The sequence below is a fragment of the Tenrec ecaudatus genome, chromosome 15 (assembly GCF_050624435.1).
Source record: "Tenrec ecaudatus isolate mTenEca1 chromosome 15, mTenEca1.hap1, whole genome shotgun sequence".
NCBI lineage: Eukaryota > Metazoa > Chordata > Mammalia > Afrosoricida > Tenrecidae > Tenrec > Tenrec ecaudatus.
The window spans coordinates 57,199,232-57,222,356 of NC_134544.1; the positions used below are offsets into that span (position 1 = coordinate 57,199,232).

Consider the following 23,125-nt stretch of genomic DNA (forward strand, 5'->3'; position numbering starts at 1 on the left):
CTACCACAACCAGTTTCTATTCCTTTTCTTCCTAGGCTCCTTGACATTGTCTCCCTTTTATTCCCCCCACTCCCACTGTACCCTCCTGGCCCCCAAACTCTTTATTTGACTTGCTGTCCCTATAGGTTAATCAATCCTGGATTTCATATAGTGAAACACAGAAAAAGATATAGCATCACTTCAAGAGGGTGACCAATGGCATAACACCTCTGAGCCACACGCTAATATGAACAAACAACCACAAAGCAAAACAAAAATACGGAAAATGTTGCACATCAGATCAGGTCCAGCATGCGTCCGATGGGGGATCAACTGACAAAGTTTAAGTGTGCAAGTGTCAGGTTTATGCCTTTGATCTTCTATACTCATCTCTCCAGTGCCCTCTGTGTAGTAACCAATTTCCTCCTATCCCTCATTTGTGGACAGAGGGAGGTCACTGGAGGCTGACTTCCTATGTAGATCCCACACCTGAACACACACCATTACCCATAGCCTTCTGCAAACTGGATTCTCACAGTTTAGGCACTGATACTAATCCCTCTTTGACTTCAGATTACCGTATATACTTGAGTATAAGCCAACCCAAATATCGGCCAAGACAGCTAATTTTACCACAAAAGCTGCATAAAAATGGTGTTGAAAAACTCGGCTTATACACAAGTATATATAGTATATGATTTACCATCTTTTGGTGGCTGATGATGGTGTGATTCTTCCATGTGGACTTAGTTGACATGTCACTTAAATGGTTGCTAGTGTGGAGACAAGTCCTTAAGACTCCAAGTGCTATTTTCACTGAGAGCCAGATACCATCTATTTTTTTTTGTGCCACATTTTGCTTTAGCATCCTCTTGAAGTCATGTTATATATTTTCCCTCTTTTTGGGTAAATGAAACCTGGGATTGATGAACCTCTAAAGACAGCAAGTAGAATAAAATTTCCAGCATGGGAGAGGTCTAGGGAGGGTGGTGGAGTCAAAGGAAGATCATGTCCAGGGGTGCAGAGTGAAATAGTATGTTCGGAAACAGATTGTGGTAGCAATGGTATAGTTCTGCTTGACATGATTGAACTAGGGAGCGATGTGACATATGCATTAACTCCTAAGTAGTAAGAAATTAAACTCAAAACAAATAAGCACAAAAAAAAATCATAGATCCAGGAGTGGATTTGGGGCTCACAGTAAATCCTAGCTTCAACTTAAGAACAATTAGTGTTTACATCATGGACCTGCTTGATACTCACCCTCAGAGTGGGGACACGGAATGTAGGGGTGCTATGGGGATTTATTTTTTACCTTTCATAGAATTTTCAGATTCAAAATATAATATTTTGAAATTGAATTGATCAACTTGCAGGCTTTAAACTTTCATAACAGATTTGCAAAATTTCTAGCAGGCAAACCAGGCAGGCCCATATTCAGTGAAAATAGATGATATATGTTGCGGACTGTGTGAAGAGGCTTTTAAAAATTTATTATAGTATTTGACCACTCAAACACCCTCTGGACCCTGGACCCTTGATTGTGGGGTGTGAGATAGTTATTATATTGGTCTGATATGAGTTTGAGCATGACAAATCTCCTTTTGGAGTAATAACCCTTTATCAGGTACCAGAAATGTCCTGGTTAACAAAGGACTGGATCCTACAAATCATGAGTCTATCATTTTAAGCCTGGAGTCAGTACTTAGCACAAAAATATTCTCAGTTCCTGAAAACCTAATGAATAAAAACAAAGAAGAATGGTGTGTTAGTCTGGGTACTTTAGAGAAACAAATCCACAGAAACTCATATGTCTAAGAGAGAGAGTTTTATATAAAGGGTAAGAGCACATCAAGAAAACATCCCAACCCAGTGCTTTCCAAGCCCACAAGTCCAACATTAGCCCATATGTCCAACACCAATCCACAAAGTCCTCCTCCATCCCACAAAACACATTCAATGATGCCGACTGCAGGAGGAAAGCCGAACCAGTGAATGTGTAAGTAAGCATCTCAGCACTGGCAGGGGTCTCCACGCGGCTGCTCCAGCACACAGGGTTGCATTGGGTAGGTCCAGGGGCTTCTCCTCGGGGATGTTTTGCAGGAACCGAGCCTTGCAATCTGAAGCAGGGCACTAGCTAAGGCCTGACCATCAGAAAGCAAGAGACCTGAGCACTAGAAAGGTGAGTCTCACTGAGCCATTTATCTCTCCATCCTTCAATTAACCCCACATGTGTTTATTGGCCAGGTTGGCACAATAAACTTTAACTATCTCAAATGGGAATTCCAGAACACTTAAATGTGCTCATGTAGAACCTATGCGTGGATCAAGAGGCTGTTGTGGGGCCAGATCCAGTGGATATTGCATGGAATGAAATCAGGAAAAGCGTGCATCAAAGTTTTCATGTATCATCATACTTATCTCACCAATCTGTATGCTGGGTAAATAATTAGAGAACCTGGATTATAAAGAAGAACTTGGCTTCAGGATATGAGGAAGGCTTATTAATAACCTGAAATATACAGATGACACAATCTTGCTGGCTGAAAGTGAGGAGGACTTGAAGTACTTGCTGATGAAGATCAAGGATAACCATTTTGAGCTTCTGATGGATTACAACTCCGTGTAAAGACAACAAAAATCCTCCCAACTGGACAAATAGGGAACATCATAATAAATGGAGAAAACATTGCTGTCAAGTATTTCATCCTCCTTGGATTCACAATGAATTCTCATGGAAGCAGTAGTCAAGAAATCGGGCTTAGAGACTGACTTTCAAATAAACAGTCATCTAAATAAGGTGTCAACTAAGTCCACATGGAAGATGCACATCAGCCATTGTGGTCCAAGGATTGTAAATAATATAATCCAAATCTAAAGGAGGGAATGGCATCAGTTCTTAAATTTTGAGCACCTGGTTTGCAGAAGGCCATGGATGACAGTGGAAGCCCAAAATCTGTTTTCAGGATCCACTCATGGACCAAGCCTTGGATGAGTCCTCTCTGATTTGTTGAGGGATGTGAGTAGCCTGGTTACCAGGCAGCATTTATAAAACCACTTGGCAAACTCAGGTCAAAATGTAATATCTTGTCATTTGCTCTCACTTTTGACTCATTTTAAAGTTGTTTCAGTTAACAAAAGTCAAGGTGAATCTCCCCTGACCATAGACCAGTCTGGATAGAGCAGAGGTTTTACACTGGTGCAGATAGGAGCTGGAGGCACAGGGAATCCAGGGTGGACAATACCTTCAGGACTAGGGGTGTGAGGGGCGATGCTGGGAGAGTAGAGGGTGAGTGGTTTGGAAAGGGGGAACTGATTACAAGGATCTACATGTGACCTCCTCCCTGGGGGACAGACAACAGAGAAGGGGGTGAAGGGAGATGCCAGATAGGGCAAGATATGACAAAATAATTATCATCTATAAATTATCAAGGGCTCATGAGGGAGGAGGGAGCGGGGAGGGAGGGGGAAAAAAAGAGGACCTGATGCAAAGGGCTTAAGTGGAGAGCAAATGCTTTGAAAATGATTAGGGCAAAGCATGTACAGATGTGCTTTATACAATTGATGTATGTATGGATCGTGATACGAGTTGTATGAGTCCCTAATAAAATGTTAAAAAGGAAAAAAAGAAGTCCATATTAGGATAGAGAAACTCACAGGCTACATACAAAAAATGTGGGTATTAAATTGCTTAGTGCTTCCATAATGAAAATACACACGGGTATGGTTTTAAATAAAGACTAAAAGAATATTTCTCTCAGTCTAGGATGCTGGCAGTCCAAGGTCAGGGCACTGGCTCTAGGGGAGATTGTCTCTGTTGGACCTGGGGACGATTCTTTTCTTAGCTTCTGGGAAGATATGTGTCTTAGCTTCTGTAACCCCAGCATTCCTGCGGTCCTTGGTGATTACCATGTGACATCTACCTTTCCCTTATTCGTGCTTGCTTGACTCCCTCTGTGTCTATTAAAAAAATCCCATTGCTGTCCAGTTGATTACAACTCACTGTGCCTCTATAGTCTAGAGTAGAACTGCTCATTCTGTTTTCAGTGCCGGCTGTCTCATTTTTCTCCCACAATCAGGCGGTGGACTTCTTTCAGTCAGTTAGAAGTCAAGTGCTTAACCACTGCGTCACTAGGGCTTCTTTCTGTGACTATGCTGCTTCTTATATCATTCAGTAGTTTCTAAGTTGCGGACATCCTTTACATTGATAGGGCCTTATGAACACAAGAATAAATCAAAATAAACCCATTTCCCAAAGAGGATTACATCCACATTCATTGGGTTTAGGATTTCAACACACATTTTGCTGAAATCCTAAACCAATGTTAACAATTCAGCATTGACAGCAATGAGGAAAGCAGGAGGAGATGGCTTGCAGATGCTGGATAGGAAGGGGCCTAGTTTAAAGTAGTGGTCTAGTATACTGCACATGTGGATACTTCCCATGAGTCCTTGGATCTGTAGATATGGAGAGAGAGAAAGGCTAGAGTCAATGCTTGGGAAATGCCATAGAGGGAAGAGAGTTGAAATCTTGCATGGAATAATCTTTTAAAAGGCGAATATAAAAATTGAGGATGAAAACAAATGGAGAAGATCCAAAAGGTCAACACATACTCTTGAGAACTACCAGTCTCGTCATATGCTTTTAGCAGATGATTATGGCGCCCTGGTGGTGCTGTGGTTGCGCTTTGGGCTGCAAACCTCATGGTCAGCAGTTCAGAACCACCAGAAGCTCCATGGGAGAAAGACTGGGCTTTCTACTCACGTAAACAATTATGGTCTTGGAAACTCACACGTGGTTGTTCTGAGGCAGCATTGGCCCGGTGGTAGTGAGCTTTATTAGATGATGAGGCTGGAAGCCCTCGCGGTGCCCTCGCGGTGCCATTAGATAAATTCTGGACACTTTCAACCCAGCAGCTGTTCCACCGGATGAAGATGAGGCTCGCTCTTCTTTTGGGATCTTCTCCATTTGTCTCCTCTATTTCATCCTCTTGAAAAGATTGACAGCTTTGAATACTCTAGACAGGGTCCCTAAGGTTTGGAATTAACTGGCTGGCAGTGGGTCTGGGTTTATTTTTTGTTAGAAGGTTGTAATTCCTATTTTGGCATGCCTGAAAACGCTGGTGCATTGGATTAGAGAGTTTGAACAGTCTACCATCAAGTTTAAATGGAAAGTTAAAAATTCACATCGGTCTTTTTCTGTTGAAGTGATGATATGAATCACCACCGCTTCCCAAGCCCCTTGCTTAAAATAGGTAGTGTCCTGCAGATTTACCTCTAAGGATTCTATTAATGGAACTGCCGGCATGTTTATGTTTTGAGACGGATTCTGGGCCTATTAGGTTTGCCAGATGAAAAACACAGAGACCAGTTCAATGTAGGAGATAATCAATTTTTCATGCTCATTATCATTTAGATGACTCTCTTAGAAGGGAACGCTTACAGCATGGCGCGTTTTAATGCTGTGGAACACCTCATCCCTCCAGGTAGCCAAGGAAAGGCTTCCGTGCGCCGAGGGAACGTGTTAGCCTCTTAAACTTCAGAATTCAAGAGGAAACTCTAAGGAAATCTGTGGAAAATCAAATCACAGAACTGCTCAAATTTAGTGCCAGAAAAAATGCCAACTTCTAAAATTTTACAGTTGCTTAACATTTGTTGTTATATATGTTTTGACGGTGTCGGTTGAATGGTGGGCATTTTACAGGCCGACTACACTGAGCTATGTACACCGCCAAGGAGTTTACCTCCAAGGGACCTGATTCTTAGGAGGGGAAAGAGACTTGTGATACTGGTGCTATCATCGATCACAATGGATTTTGTCAATTTGCCAGCATCTGCAGCCTAGGAAACCCTACGGGCAGTTCAGTGTTCCCTTTCAGGGTCGCTGTAATTCTGAGTCCACAGGATGGCTCAAAGCAGATCTTGTATGGAGAGTGAGAATCTAATATCCCCTATTTTACTGAAATATACTAAAGAAAGGTATCATTACTCTATGACCCGCTACTGAAAAAATTAATTTCAGATACTCCATAGTCATGATTCATTCTTATTTTTTAAAAAGTGCCCTATAGCCTTTGATTCCGGCTACCAGACTGACATTCTTAAACCCACGCTGTCTCCGTTAGGTTTATCCTGCCTTTTCCTGCAAGGAGTTACCCAATGAAGTGAGTGAATGGGATGTGCACACACACACACACACACACACACACATATGCATCATCTATATATGCCATATAAGGCATATTTAAAAATGTGAGGAGTGAAGTGGGAGCAGAAATAGGATAGCCTTTCCCAGACATCCGATTAGAGTTTCTTTTTTTGAAGTATAGACACTTCATTCTTTTCACCATAAAAAATCTCAGGCATGCATCTGTGGGCTGTCTTAGACCGTGCATCCCACCAGAAGAGCTTCCACTAATGTGCACGGTTTGGGTGTCAGCATTGCTCATTAGAACAACAATGCTAACCAGCTGTCCCCTGGCGTTTGGAGAAGAAAGATCCAATTAACTGGCCGACATCCACCTGGTTCCAGATTTAGCCTTCTTATGAGACTGTGAAAGCAGCCAGTTTGCATGAATGCTAATCATTATATGCAAGCCAGGGGGTGAGGTGAGGTGGGAGAAAGGATATTCTCCGTGGGGCAAAAAGGATGAAAGGGCTATCTCAAGACTGGGCACTTGAATTGATTAAGCTATGTATTGACTTTTAGACCTTCTTGTTTTGTGAATGCGAGAAATATATTATGCTTTTATTTATATAAGAATGGAACCATTTTGGGATGCAATGTCTTTGTTTAGATTTTCTTCTCTTTGGAAATAGATACCTTTAATGTGTGAATCACATATTTATATTGTGATTAGTTGTAGAACTACACTGTAATATTGAGATCTTCCTGGAACCCATCACTAAAGCTTTCCTTTGGCGATTGTCAAAATAGCATGATTTACTCAAAAGGAAATGCAATGACCAGAGCCCTTAAGCCATGATTATTCCAGTTTTGGAAAGAAAGCACATAATTAATATTTGACCACTTAGACCTTGGAAGAAAATGTGTAGGCATATGGCTCCTGGAAATGTCACAGGCTTATATCTTCCTGGAGTAATATCACATTCTCAATAGAGCTGTCAATAAAACAATCATTTCTCTGTACTGAAGACCAAAAAAAAACCCCTGTTGTATTACACTTTCCCATCTCTTGGAAATCACATTTTAAAAATCCATTTTGCTGTGAGATGACCAATTTCATCTGATTTATAAGCTATGGGCTAAGAGGAAAAATGGAATTCTTGGGGATGGAGACAGGGAACAAATGTGCCAGGCTGGAAGCAAACACTTCCTGCATTTCAAGCAGTTCAAACACTTGCTTGTGAGTATGTCAGTTTATGATTTTTCAGCCATGTGACATGAGACTATTTGGCAGCCTGAGACTAGATCTGTTTTCCAGCAAAGCCTTACAGTTTAGTTTATATGAGCCACTTCCTGTTGAGTCAGTTCTAACTCCAAGACTCACACTCTCCGTCTGATTGAGAAAACATGGATGCAGACGATTGTTTTCTAGCAATCTCCTTTCTTATATTAAAATAATTTTGTCAGAGGATCTTGAAATGGCCTTATTACAAATGAAACAGCAGCCTTCATCTTGCTCCTTATTCTTAATAATGCCATAATTTTAGAAAAATATCAAGGTCTCTCAGATCTAAAAGTTGTTACACAGAACTTCAGCACATTGTGGAATTACTCCAGACCATTGAAGGTTGTGCATTTTAATCTCTGTGATTTTCCCAATTAGATATTTATAGCCTGCTCACTACCAAAAGCAAATAAGTACCTTGTTTTTCTTGGATTTATGATCTTAAGTAATTTATCTTTTTATTGTGATAGATAACAAGAGCTTTCTTGCAAACCCAAAACAAAGGATTCATGAGAAGAAAATTGTCAAGACAGGAGACAAGGAGATGAGCATCTGAGATATTTGAGGCAAAGCTTGAGAATACATTGATGCCAAGGCACTAACTATGAAGAGCTCATAGAGAAGTATGAAAATTCGGATTATGCGTCAACTCAGTCAAAAGGTATGCACAACGAAGATACAAGGAAGAATTACCCAGGGAAAAACAAACTTCTCAGAGTACTACTGAAAGATTTTCAATCTGAAGATCACATTAGCAAGCGTCTGAAGACTCGAGTTCTTCTCATTATACTTTATCACACAAGAAAGTGTTCTTCAGGGGGTGAAGGGAGACGTCGGGCAGGGCAAGATATGACAAAATAATAATCTATAAATTATCAAGGGCTCATGAGGGAGGGGAGGGAGGGGATTAAAAAAAAAGGACCTGATGCAAAGGGCTTAAGTGGAGAGCAAATGCTTTGAAAATGATTAGGGCAAAGAATGTACAGATGTGCTTTATACAATTGATGTATGTCTATGTATGGATTGTGATAAGAGTTGTATGAGCCCCTAATAAAATGTTTTTTAAAAAAGGAAGCATTCTTCAATTTACTAGAAGATGATATTCATAAAATTTCTATTGGAGAAATAGAGGAGAATAATTAACAAAACATAATGAAGCAGGTAGCTGTACAACTCATGAACACAACCAGGAAATAGTTCTGAAATATTGAAGAATTGAAATGTTACAAATTGGAACTGAAAGATGCTGAAATCCAGAAGCTGAAAATAGGATCACACACTTGGAGGCAGCATAAAGAAGTAACAGCAAGAAAAGCAGTGATTGAAAATGATTCAAGGAGGAAAATGAAAGATAATGGTTGGTGAATCACAAGTGATCAAGAAAGAGCTAACTGTGTAGCCTGACTTCCCTTTATTCTCCTCTAGAACAGGAAAGATCTAAAGTGAAAATGGTCTAAGCAGAATTAGCCAAATACCAGGGTGACAAAATGGGAAGGAAACACTGAATCCGATCTGTGGGGTTCACTACTGTAGCCTTTGAGGTAAAAATAAAAGTTAAAAATATTCAGGTTCACAAAAATGCTTCACAACTGCAAACCTGAAAAAAATGGTGACCTCCCTTATCAGTCTATAATTTTATGTTCTTTTAGCTTAAAATAAAAAGAAGAAACACAGAATTCCAGCAGAACTCAATGAATATTGTTTGCCAGTCATGCATAGGAATCAAATCAACTACATGTCTGAAAAAAGATTATGCAGAAGCTCAATATAGTCAGTCAGAATAAGGCCAAGGGAAGACTCTGGAACAGATTACTAATTGCTCACATGCAAGTTCAAGCCAAAATAAAGAAAATGAAAATTAGTCCACAAGAGTCAAAGTAGTCTTGAATCTATCCCACCTAAATTTAGAGACCATTTTAAGAATAGATTAGATTCATTTGACACTACTGACCAAGGACCAATAGTGTTATGAGATCAAGGACATTGTACATGAAAAAAGCAAACATTTATTGAAAAGACAGGCAACTATCTCCGTGAGGTGTCAGTTAAGTCCACAGAAGAAAGCACACCAGCCTGTGTGATCCAAGGATTTTAATAATACAAGACAAGATGAGGAAAAGAACTGTGTTCGAACTTGAGTTTTGAGTATTCTGTTCGCAGAAGGCTATGAATGACAGTGAAAGCCCAAAATTCATCTGCAGGCTCCCCTCCCCGTGTGGACTAAGCATCTAGAAAACCCCTTTGGCCCTTGACCAGGGATGTGAATAGGCTTGCTAATCAGACAGAGTGCATTGGAAGGTAGATTAATGCAGCGATAATTAGGTTAACATTTAACACCCGGTCATTTGTTCTCTATTTAAAAATTTGTTCTAGTTTTTATTACTTTTTTGGTTGAGGTTTGTCTGAGTTTTATTTTGTTACTGTTGGGTTTTTTTTGCTTGTTTGTTGTATTTTCTCTATATTAAACCCAGGATAGGTGGATCTATAGAGACAATAGCTATATTCATAATTTTGTAGGGTTATGGCAGGGGATATTGGGGAGAAGAGGGGAGCTCATGAGTAAATGAATGAATGAAATATTCTAAAGTTGACAGCAGTGATTGCATGACTTAAATATTTCTAAATCCTTAAATTGTATGATTTTAAATTACATGTCAATAAAACTGTTAAAATTTTAAATCTATGAACTTTCGTTAATAATAATATTTTGGTAATGGTTTATCAATTGAACTAAATATATGAAACGAATCTATGTTGCTAATAGTAAACACTGTGTTGGGGAGACAAGGGACATATGAGGAGAGAGAGGCTTCCCATTGCATCCAAACATTTCCAGATACAAACATGGAAGGTGAGCTTTGCAGACGTCAGCTTCATGGAATCCCTGTTGGGGCAGGGACACTGTTCTTGAATGAAAGAAGATGAGAAGAAGACCGGCTAGGCCTGGAGAGAAAAATGCAGTAAAGCAGGAGAACATTTTACCACTAAGGATGCTGGAGAGGAGCAAGTCAAGGAGATGAAACAGTGCAGTGGGGTGGGGACTGGAGATGCAAGTCTCTGGATGCCCCTTTGACATCGTGGAGTTTGGGCAGAAACTGGATAACTGACTGTGATTTCCTAAGAGTGTACTTGTCCACACCAGTGGACAGAACTGGAAAAGTCTTTTTTTTTTTTAACTCTTGTTTTTCCCATCATGTTTTCCAATGGAAGTCTCTCCCATGCCCGAATCAACCCAGTTGCTAGGGACACCCACCCACTGTCCTACCATTTGAGCAGTACGGTGTTCGGTGGAGCTCCCTCCTGCAATGTGTCCACCCGCCATACGGATTCCAAGTAGACCAACCTCCATGCTTGTGGCACCTGCGTGATTGACAGGTCATGCTCTGAGGGAATGGAACTTATTTGTTTTCACCCAATGCTCCAGCCTTAAAAGGTGCACACACATGTATACTATATACCAGTCTCCTGCCCCACATGCAGGAAGGCATTCTTGTGGATTCTGAAAAACACAGTGTTGCAGAAATACATATTTTTTCTTTTTTCCTCGCTTTTTTCCTTTCTTTTCCCTTTTTCTTCTCTTACGGAATTGTTTTTTCCCTTCCTTTTTTTTTAAACCAATTTTTAATCACTCCCTCTTTTCTTGTCTCCTCATTTCTTTATGCTGCCCCATCTGGCAAGAGAAGGACATTGTTACCCCACAGGCAACCATCCATAACACGTCTGTCATCAACCACTCTACCCAGTGGGAAACGGACACTCCTCACTCTTGTCCCTCTGAGTCAGTTAAAGGTGGTGGACAAAACTTGCTCATTCTGCCTGTAGCTGTTCTTCATGATCATCAAACAGAGACCTAAACTTGGGTTCTCTTCAATTATTCCACCTACTTGAGACTGGAAGGGCCCCAGCATGCCTCGCTGTCCTGCCTAGATAAATCAAAACAAAACAGCAAAATTATTATTGTTGCCATTAGGGGCAAGCTGGTTCTGAGTCATGGTGATCGTACATACAATGGAATGAAGTCCAACTTAATCCTGCACTGTCATCTCACAATTAGTGCTGTGTTTGGACTCATTGTTGTAGCAATTGTGGCAATCCACCCTGTTGAGAGTCTTCCTCACTTTTTGCTGATCCTCTACTTGGTGAGGCATAATGTCCTTTCTGTGGACTAATCTTCCTGATAACATGTCCAGAGTAAGTGAGATGACGTCGCATCATCCTTGCTTCTAGGGAGCATTTGGTTGTCCAAGAGAGGTTTGTTTGTTCATTTTGCAGTCCATGGGACTTACAGCATTCTTTGCCACCATCAGAAGTCAAATGCATCCCTGCTTTCTTGGTCTTCCGTAGTCATTGTTCAACTTTCACATGCATAGGAGGTGTTTAAAAATGCCAGGGCTTGGGTAAGGTATACATCTTAGTCTTCAAAGCAATATTTGTGCTCTGTAACATTTTAAAGAAGGCTTATGCAACTGATTTACCTAGAAGGCTTGTGCAAATACATTGGTTGATTTATTGGGGTATGATAAATAAACAAATGCAACATTTAACAACAAAAAAAGAAAGAACAGAATATGCAAATAATACGGATAAGAAATGAAGTGGTTAACATTTCAACAGAACTAACTGATATAATAGAATGTTATTTGGAACTATACTCCAACAAATTAAAAAAACTAGAACAAGTGAGCACATTTCTAGGATTACCTGACCTACCTAAAATAACATAGACTGAGGTAGAAAATTTGCAAATAACACAAGAAGAAGTTGACCAATTCATGAAAAACTTCTAAGAACAACAGCAACAACAACAAAAATTCTGGTTCAGATGGCTAGCAAACATTCAGAGAAGAGTGGACACCAATTCTACTCAAACTATTCTAGAACATAGGGGAAAATAAAGGAATATTCCAAACTTAATCTACAAAGCAAGAGTAACCTTGATATAAATGCCAGGCTGGCTTTGAACCTCACTGCTATTGGGTCAATTCCACCTTTTACAGACCCTACGTAGAACAGAATAGCCTTTTCCTTAGGGGTTTCAAGACTGTACACTTTTATGGGAGCATACCGATTTCTCCCATGGAGTGGCCAGGGGATTTGAACTATTTACCTTGTGGTTAGCAGCCCAGTGATTAACCCAAAGTGCCACACAAACACACACTAAAAAAAGCAAATTGCAGACCAATATCCTTCAGGAACAGAGATTTTAAAAAAAGACCCTCATCAAACATGCAATATTCCTCTGGTTCCTTGAGGCTTCCTCACCCCCCTCTATCATGACCCCATTGCTGCTTCTCAATTTAAACTAGACCAGAGCATGTATATGGGTATAGATAAGAGATGGGGACTCATGATACACAGAAAACAGGAATAGGAGTGGAAATAGCGATACCAAAAGGGTAGGGGAAAGTGCGAGAGAGGATGGGAGAAAGGGAAACAGATTGCAATGATCTACACATAACCATACAACCCCCTCCAGGGGGAGGAACAACAGAAAAGATGGAAGGGAGCCAGCGGTTGGTGTGAGATAAGAAAATAATAATAATTTATAATTTATCAAGGAGTCATGGGTGGAATATTGTGTGTTTGACGAGGGATGATACCAAGGGCTCAATAGAAAGTAAATGTCTAGCAAAGAATGATGACAACATACATACAAACATGCCGATGCAATCGGTGTATGGATTGTAATAAGAGTTGCAAGAACCCCCAATGAAAAGATCTATTAATAATAATTTTAAAATACCTCATCAAAATGCTAGGCAATAGAATTCAACATCATACATATACATATATAAAGATAATTATGATGAGTGAGATTCATACCAGGAATTCAAGGATGATGCAACATTGGAAAAAGAATGCATTCCACCACAAATAAAGCAAAGGAAAAGAATCACACGAGCGTATCAACTGAAGCAGAAAATGTACTTGATAAAACCCAACATCCATTCCTGATAAGACCCTGATCAAGGTAGAAATGGAATTGAAATTAATTAATGGCATATATCCAAAATCAGTACCCAACATTGTTCTCAACGGAAAAAGATTGAAATAATTCCCATGTAAATAGGAAACTGACAAGGATGCTCTCAATCACTACTCCTAATTAACAAATTGTATTACAAATTCTAGCCAGGGTAGTAAAGCAAGAAATATAAACCTAAACAATCCAAATTGATAAGGAATAAGTAAAACTATCCCTATTTGCAGATGATAAAATCCGGTATTTAGAAAATCCCAGAAATTCAGTAAGAAAACTACTGGAACTCAGGGAAGGATTCAGCAAAGTGATGGGGTACAGTGTCAACATTCAAAACTAGTTCTGTTTCTTTATTCCAACAAAAAGAACTGTGAAAAGGAAATCAGGAAAACAATATTATTTACAATATTTACCAAAAAAAATAGGAATATGACTAACCTAAAACAGAGAAGATATACAAAGAAAACTAAAAAGCACTACTACAAGAAACTAAAAAAGACCTACTAAATAAAAGAAAACATCATGCTAATGGATTGGAAGACCTAACACTAAAGTGATCTATTGGTCCAACACAATCGCAATCCAGAATCCACAAATATTCCTTAAGGGGATGGAAAAACCAATCACTAACTTTATAATGGAAGGTAAGAGCCTCTGAATTAGCAAGCAGTACTAAAGAACAATGTAGAAGGCCTCACACTCCCAATTCCAAAATCTACTCTTCTGCTTGGGTAGGCAGAACAGCCTGACATTAGTACAATGACAGACATGTGGACCAATGGAACAGAATTGAGAACCCAGAAATAAATCTATACAGGAGAGTTATCCTTGATAAAGGGTCAAGAAACTTTAAATGGGGAAGACATAGTCTCTTTAACAAATTACACTGTTAAAAGTAAATATTCACTTGCAGGAAAATGAAATAAGTAGTGATACTTCACACCATATACAAAATGAGCTTAGAATGGATTAAAACCTAAATGTAAAACCTAAAACTATAAAGATCACCAAAGAAAAAATATGGGCAAACATGAGTCCTAATTTGTGGCATGAATATACTACCAAACATAACCAAAATGCACAAATAGCAGAAGATAAACTAGAAAACGGGGTCCTTCTAATAAGTAAATATATGCATAAAAATTTCTCCAAACACTAAATAGATATTTTAATTTTGAAAAAATGGGCAGCAACATATCGGACAAAATGGACTTACATAAAAAAGTTATAGAAAACTTCAACTTCTTAACAACAAAAAGACAAACAATGCAATAAAAAATTTGGCATAGGACATTTCATCACAGAAGATATTCAGGCGGCCAAGAAACATATGAAGAAATGCTTGTGAACTATAGACTTTACAGAGATACCCATTCAAATGAGGAAATAGCACACCACTCAGCAATAATAGCAAAGTTTGTTAATACAGAAACACATGCTGCTGAAGTGTGGAAGTCTTGGAACTTTGCTTTGCCGGTGAGAATATAAAGTGGTGTAACCACCGTGGAAAATAATACAGTGCTTCCTTAAAAAGATGGAAATAGAAATATCATTTGATCCAACAATCCCACTATTAGGTACATATCCAAAAGAATAAGAGCTGGAACACAGACATGTGAATGCCCAGGTTCTTTCCAGTATTGTTTACTGTAGTAAAGATGGAAAGAACCTACGTGCCAGTCAACAGATGAATGGATAAAGAAGCCACGGTACATACACACAATTGAACATTATGCAAGATCAAAGAAAAATGAAGAATACGACAACCATCTGATGACTCGAATAGAACTGGAAGACATTAAGTTGAGCAAGATAAGTCAATTACAAAAGGCAAGTAAGTCCACTCTGATAAAAAGTCAAAGTAAGGTTTACACACAGGAAAAAAGAAATACACCCGAAACAAAATCTTTGATGGTTCTTCTCAGGAATACGAGGGGTGTACGAAAACCAGGAGCCAGATAATAACTGAAATCAAATGTTAATTTGGGTGAGAGGAAAGGCAAAAATAAGGGGATGTTAGCACAAAATCACTCCAGAAGAAGAAGATACAGAGAGGACACAGGAGAGCCAAAGATAAATACTATGACATACACAGTCCTGCATGATCAGAAAAAAAAACAAAAAATGCACACACGTAAGCAGACAGGCAAAACCAAGCCCACACGCTTCCCGACGTAGTTTATTTCCGACTAGTTTACTTTCGACAGTTATTGCAGAATGAGTTGTAAATAACAAAATGGAGTCTGCTTTACAGCCTGGGTTGAAACTTCTTATGCCAAGCAGTTAGATTTTTCAAGACTCCTTTCTCTCTCTCCCCCCACCCCATATTATCAAGTTAATCACGTTTATTCTGACTCTTGGTAACATCATGTGTACACAGTAGAACTGTTTCATAGGATTTTTAAGACTGTGTCCTTTTATTTCTTTTCTATTTTTAAAGATCTTTTTATTGGGCTCTTACAGCTCTTACCACAATCCATCAATTGTACCAAACATATTTGTACATATGTTGTCAAGGCTCCTTCTTAACCCCACCTCATGATTAAGAATATCTACAGAAATCTGATGATTTCTAATATAATAATGACTTCTTGTGCACAGACTTATATTTTCTTTGTGTTTACTAAATGGCTGTCGTTCAAATAAGGAACTAGATCCTCTCTTAGCCTCTCTCGCTGAGACATTGAAAGAAGAATCTAAAAAAATAAAGAAAGAAGAATCTGTGCTTAGGGGTCCCTTATCCGGAAACTCAGACCGGTCTAATATTACATTTCTTTCACCAGTATCCCACACCCTTAGTAATCATTTCCAGGGATATTCCCCAGGCTTCTGCTTGTATATATTTGAAAACTCGAGCAGATCTTTATGAGTATAGCACACTTCTTCTTGGGTAATCATCTCAACCTCACCTTTAGGAGCTTTCTGAGCCTTAATTTTAGTTACAGGTCTAGAGGAAATAATGGCTGGTGAGGGTGTTTCCCGGGTGCTCTCAGCAATATCTTGTAAGGCATCTCCCTCAGGCAATGCTATCGAAGCAGCCCCACCTGACATTTCAGCTTGAACAGTTTGGTCAATCTGCTCAGGTGTGGCTTGTTCTATTGACAGTGGCTTGTTCTAATGACCTTCAGCGGGGAGGGGTGGAGCTATTGACTCGGGTGGGTCAATTGTTTCTAGAGCTCAATATCCTCCTCTTCTGGATCATCAGCCCATATGTTCCCATCCCATGTTTCAGGGTCCCAACTTTTTCCTATCAATGCCCTCACTTTGGTATCAGACTCTGCTCTAGATCTGCAATTCAGCTGATGGTGTAATTCAGCCACTCACATAATGAGACTCTGGACCTGGTTCTCAGCAATGTCAGCTCTTTTTCTAGAGAAGAGAGGGCTCTCCTTTGTAGCACAGACAGAAGCTTTCAAATCTGTTAGTCTGTACCTGAGGTGTGCTTCTGAGATTCTGAGACCATCCCTCTCCTTAATCACATTTTTATTTTAAGGAGGACCAGCCAACCAGCATCCCTATAATACTTGTCATCTTGACAGAACTGCTGGAAAGTATCAAACATACAAGCACCTCATCTATTGGTGGTGATACTGTAGATACTAGCTTTGCTCTGTCACACCATGGATTAGTAAGAGGCAGCCTTTTTTTTTTAAACACGAAGTTTATTTAAACAACAAGACGCTTGACTTGAAGGGAAAACTATCCAGGCTTCATTTCTTTGAGAGTAATTTATCCCTACTTAAAGACAGATTGCCCTACATGTAATAGCTACGTACAAAAGAGTTATAAAATTGTCCTTGGTTTTACAAGGATAAATGAAAAACATTAAATTTCTCCAATCCAACAAGGTATGCAAGGATTTTTTATGTTGTTGTTTTTTGTTTTTGTTAAACAGTGATAGCAAAATAACTTACTGGAAAAGAGAGAGAGGAGTTGAGTGAGCATGCCGCTGATGGCGAAGGGTTTTTTTTTTTCACAGAGCCAGTGTTTCCCCATCCCATCTCCACTTAGTGTCGATCAAAACATACCATTGACAATTTAGAAAACAAAAAACAAAATAAACAAAGGGAAAATGCAATATGCATGTACACATGCACCAGTTACTTTATGTACAATAAAGGAATGGGGAAGGGGAAAATAAAAGAGAAAACTATACTGTAGTCGTCAGGAGGTAGTGGAACAAAATTGTGGTTTTCTAATAGAGAATGGATTCTTGGTCGGTAGGAAGAGAGTTCTGGAGGAAAGGAGCAGGCTCCCTTTTAGAAGACGCTGGTGCATATGGGAGCTGGAGGCACAGGGAATCCAGGGTGGACGATACCTTCAGGATCAGGGGTGTGAGGGGCGATGCTGGGAGAGTGGGTTGGAAAGGGGGAACTGATTACAGGGATCCACATGTGACCTCTTCCCTGGGAGATGGACGGCAGAGAAGTGGGGGAAGGGAGACTCCGGATAGGTCAAGATATGACAAAATAACAATCTGTGGATTATGAAAGGCTCATGAGGGAGGGGGGAGTGGGGAGGGAGCCTTTTCTTTGGTTTGTTTTTAAAGAGGCAGACTTATCCATGCCTTTAGGTGTAGAAATAGCATTATCAGTGCTGTTAAGCCTAATCAAGCTGGAGAGCCAAATTAAGAAGCCCATATTTATGATTTTATTTTTCTAGAACTACTCCCGGTACCATTTATGTTAGACAGGTTTCTCTAGAGAAACAAAACCAGGACACTAATAATTATATATATTTAGATAGATAACATAAGAAACAAACAGTTAATTAATCTATAAAGCAATACAAATGACTCAGTGCAACTCACTTCCATGAGACAGCTAATACACTGGCAATCCTTTAAGTCTTCAGGTCCTCCAGGTAGTCCTCTGTAGAGCAATTCAGGCTATCTGCCCACAGGCAGCAAACAGCAGGGCAGATCACTAATAGCCAGGTGACAGGTTCTGACAGTTCCCAACTAAAATGATGTATACTCCAGTAGCGTGGAAAAGCAGGTCTTGAAGGAACCTCAAACAACAGCGATGCAGTCCACGGGTTAGATGTCCCACAGGTAGTGTAATTTGCAAATTGAGGCAGAGAACAAGCTAAGGCAGCAGCTGCACACTAGTTCGATGATCAAAGAGCAAGAGACAAGAAAGGCAAGGCTCACTGAGCCATTTATGCCTCCGCCCTTCAATTAATCTTACATGTGTTCATTGGCCATGTTGGCACAATAACCTACCTATCACACTATCTATTTTATTGTCACCATCTATTTTATTGTGAGGATTTTTTTATGTCGTTGTTTTTTTGTAGCCATAGCTTGGAACTCTGAGAAGTCGATGTAAGAGCAGGGTCGAATTAGTAGGGTTGTATTGGAGAGAGCGGCATTGTCAAGGTGAAGATCCAAACTGTCCTCTAAGGAATTTGTTTCTTCAAAACCAATGATCCTTATTTCACATTTCCGCTTGTTCTTTTCTGTCTCGTCCTACCTTCTGAACTTAGTCACTGGGCAAATGCTGCCCCTTTGATCTTATATGTTTGAATGCTTTAAAGAGTGTCTGCTTCACTGATGGTATTTTTCACCTTGTAGGCCTGTCAATTGTTTGGCTGAATGTTGAGCTATGGGGCTGACTTCAGTTCTTGGTTGAAAGAGTAGGTAAGGTCTGGAGAAATCCACCAGTCTCAATCAAATCAGGAAGTCTGGCTTTTTTTGTGTGACTACGAGTTTTGCTCTGCATCTTCTCCCACCTTCTCCATGATCTTCGATTGTGTTCTCTTTCAGAGTGCTGACTAATGGGAGCTGAGTGCCGTCTAGTTTTTCTGACTTCAAGGTTCCGGAGGCTGAGGTTTGTATGGGCCATTAGACCTTTGGATGAATTATTTCCATACATCTTTGACTTTCTTCATTCTTCTTTGCTCTGGATGGAGGGAGACCAACAGATGACGTAAATGATCGTGCACATATTTTTAAGACTCTACTTGCTACTCATTAAAATAGAATGCAAAACATTTTCTGTGTGGACTATATTATGACATTTGATCTTGATTTCCCCCAAGATGATGCTCCTGATCCTTTAGGGTCAGTGAGTCATTCTCTCAAAGTGTTTGTTTATGGTTAATAAGTTTTCATAGCTTTGGGCCCTCAAGTTTTATGAGCTTTTGCATAACAAATGATGTTGCATTGTGAATAAAAGCTTTTTGATAAACATCTTACAAAAGCTTGCTTAATCCTGTGACAATCATTATTATGATTTAGAGAATTAATCAAATGTATAAAATTGCACACAGCCAAGAACAAATTCCAGTAGGTAGCCAACTAAAAATATCAAGAAAAGGGGGATTGGGGATAGGGAGTAGTTGAAGCAATACAACTTTCTGGTGGAATTGCTTAAGGCCTTAGTCTAATTTTCCTGATATATTTATTTACCCAAGTAAAATAAATAGCATTAGCTTTTATATAAACTCCTCCTTGTGCTAGAAGAAATCTAAGGGAAATTCTTCAATATAACTTTGGTAAGACATTTAAAAAGATTTTTGTTGGGCTTGTATATCATCAGCTAATTAGTTGTTATCTGAGGTACAGTACTGGACACATTCTGAATGGAATTTTCAACTTAGGGGATGCCCACCCATGGCAGGAGATCTCGAAGGAACACCAATTCACCCCAGGACCTATTCGTTGTGAATTTTTCATATTTTACTTCATGCTGGAAGAGTTTCATGTTTTTGGTCTATAGTAGACTTGCATTATAGTAGTGTAAACTAGAGTGAATGCCTAAAAAAATAAATGAACACTCACCTGTCACTTTCAAACCATCTGGGAATGATAATGCCCAGCAAAGGGGTTGTTATTTGGACCTGGGCTTTTCTGATTAAGGCATTTTGATCCTTCACATGAAAACATATTTTCATGAGGAGCACAGATCACATTATGTTCTGTGCTATTTTGTGGAGGAGATACGTCTTAATTGACCTTTTTGAAGCATGTGTTAAAAACTTATTACAAATCAACAATAAGTCCCAATAGGTATGGTGCTGTGGATGTTAGGGGCCATCAAGTCGGTTCTGACCCATAGCGACCCTCCGCACAGCCAAATGAAGCACTGTATGGTCCTGTGCCATCCTCACAGTTGCTCCTCTTTCCAAGCCCATTGCTGCCGCCACGGTGCCTGCTTTATCGCTGCCTCTGCACATTGCCAAGCAGGATGTCCTTCTCCATGGGCCGTTCTGTCCAGATAACATGTTCAAAGTATGGGAGATGAGGTCTTGCTTTCCTTGGTTCCAAGGAACATTCTGGCTGTACTTCTTCCATGAAATATCTGTTTGCTCTTTTGGCATTCCGTGATGCTTTCAATATTCGTCACCAGCACCATAATTCAAATACATCAATTCTTCGGTCTTCCTTATTCAATGTCAAACTTTCACATTAATATAAGGCAATGCCCTGAAAATATCATAGCTTGGGTCACCTTAGACCTCAATATGTGGTGAGAAGATAAAACCCCGACACACTGATTTTATACCATCCAACGTGCCTTTGTTTTGTGTGTACAACTCCCTTTCGATCCATGTACAGGTTCCACGCGAGCACAATTAAGTGTTCCGGAATTTCCATTCTTCTCAAGACTGTCCATAGTTTGTTATGATGCACACAGTCAAAAGCTTTCACAGTTTTGATGCTGTCCATAAGGGTTTCAGTGGCTAATCCCGCTGAAGTGGACATACGGTACCTTCTTAAAAGTTGGATATATCACATATATCAACTAAGTCTGATATTTGTTATTAAAGTGAACACAAATATATTCCAAACATCATTGAATAGTTAGATTCTGTATGCAGCGTTGGATATATATAACAAAGTGTTAAACAACCAGATACACCAATAGGAAAATATGTAAAATGTGTTGTTATATACAAAGCACAAAAAAGGGATGTTAAATGGACAATAACTTTATAAAATGTGCATTTTACTTCAGCTGGTCAATTGAAGTAGCAATTTGTGACCATAAAAATCCGACAGTTAACTGAATTAATATGCACATAATTAGCTCCTTTGTTCTAATTGGAGAATAAATGGCATTTCAACCAACTTGGCCAAACAGAACTAACGACAATACTGGAAACAGCTCTTTAGTAAGATACGAGTACTGGAATTTCATACCAAATATGTTTTTCCAAGTAGCAGCTGGGAGGGACCACTTCCTCATGTAGCCATCATTCAGCAGATGTGTTGAAAGCTTTCTACACCAGACAAAGAAAATGATGACCAGGATCGCTACCATCCGGAGTCACACCTTGATGCAGGAGCGGTCTAGTGAAGAGCACACTCATTGCTGTGGAAGGATGGACACATTTTGCTGGGAGCATCTTCAACCATTGCTGTGTGCTACGTGTGCCTCAGAATCTTAAGTTCTACTCATCGTTCACAAGCCAAAGGACACAATACAATGCTATGTTGCAGTATTATAACTACTGGTACATAGTATTATATTGTGTATTATTATACCAACTGTAAGCCAATAACTTCTTTTTAAAAATTTGTAATGCATTTTCACTGCTTATATTGTCCACATTTACTCAATCTTCATCAGATAAACATACCTCCACCTTCCTCTAGGGAATCACCTTATTATCAATAGAATTGTGTCTCCAGAGGAAATATGTTGAAGTCCTAACCCTTGTAATTGTGAATTTGACTCTACTTGGAAATAGAGTCTTTGGAAATATCAGTTAGGAAGACATAAGGTAATATTAAAGAAGGGTGAATTCTTTTTTTTTATAATACTTTTTTTGGGAGCTCTTACATCTCTTCTCACAATCCATGTATTCTTCCAGTGTGTCATGTACATTTGCACATATGCCACCATCATAATTTTCAAATCATTCTTTTCCCACTTGAGCCCCTGATACCCACTCCCCATTTCTTCCCCCTACCCACCCTTCCTCATGAACCCTTGATAAGTTATAGATTATTTTTCCCATATCTTATATCATCTTCTGTTGCCTCTCACCCACTTTTCTGTTATTTGTCCCCCTGGGAGGGGGTTCTAGGTTGATCCTTGTGATCAGGTCCTCCTTTCTCCCCCACCCCTCCCCTAAAACTCCTGATATCTCGACTCTACTTGTTGACCCTGAGGGGTTCATCTATCCTGGATTCCCTGTGTTGCAGGCTCTTCTCTGTAGCAGTGTGCATGCTCTAGTCTAATCCAATTTGTAAGGTAGAATTGAGGTCATGGTAGTGGGGTGAAGGAAGCACCAAAGAACTAGAGGAAAGTTGTATGTTTCATCGGTGCTATACTGCACCCTGACTGGCTGATCTCTTCCCTGTGACCCCTCTGTGAGGGCATGTCCAATTGTCTACAGATGGCATTGGGCATTGAATCTCCACTCCATGTGCCCCATTCACCTTGGGTATAGTTTTATTCTGGGTCTTAGATCCTGATCCCATGGACACTTTCTGATCACACAGGCTGGTGTGCTTCTTCCATGTGAACTTTGTTGCTTCTGAGCTAGATGGTCGCTTGTTTACCTTTAAGCCTTTAAGACCCCAGATGCTATATCATTTAATATCGGGCACCATCAGCTTTCTTCACCACATTTGTTTATGCACCCATTTTGTCTTTAGCGATTGTGTTGGGAAGGTGAGCATAACAGAATGCTGGATTGTTAGAGCAAAGTGTTCTTGTGTTAAGAGAATACTTGAGTCGAGGCCCAATGTCCATCTGCAACCTTAATTCTTAACATATAGATATGAGTACATAGTTCTATT

At 39.6% G+C, this 23,125-nt stretch overlaps 1 pseudogene; it reads left to right on the forward strand.

The window, feature by feature from the left end:
• The first annotated feature begins 5,425 nt into the window (after window positions 1–5,425).
• Window positions 5,426–8,896, forward strand: LOC142427471 (G kinase-anchoring protein 1 pseudogene; annotated as a pseudogene).
• Window positions 8,897–23,125: the final 14,229 nt, after the last annotated feature.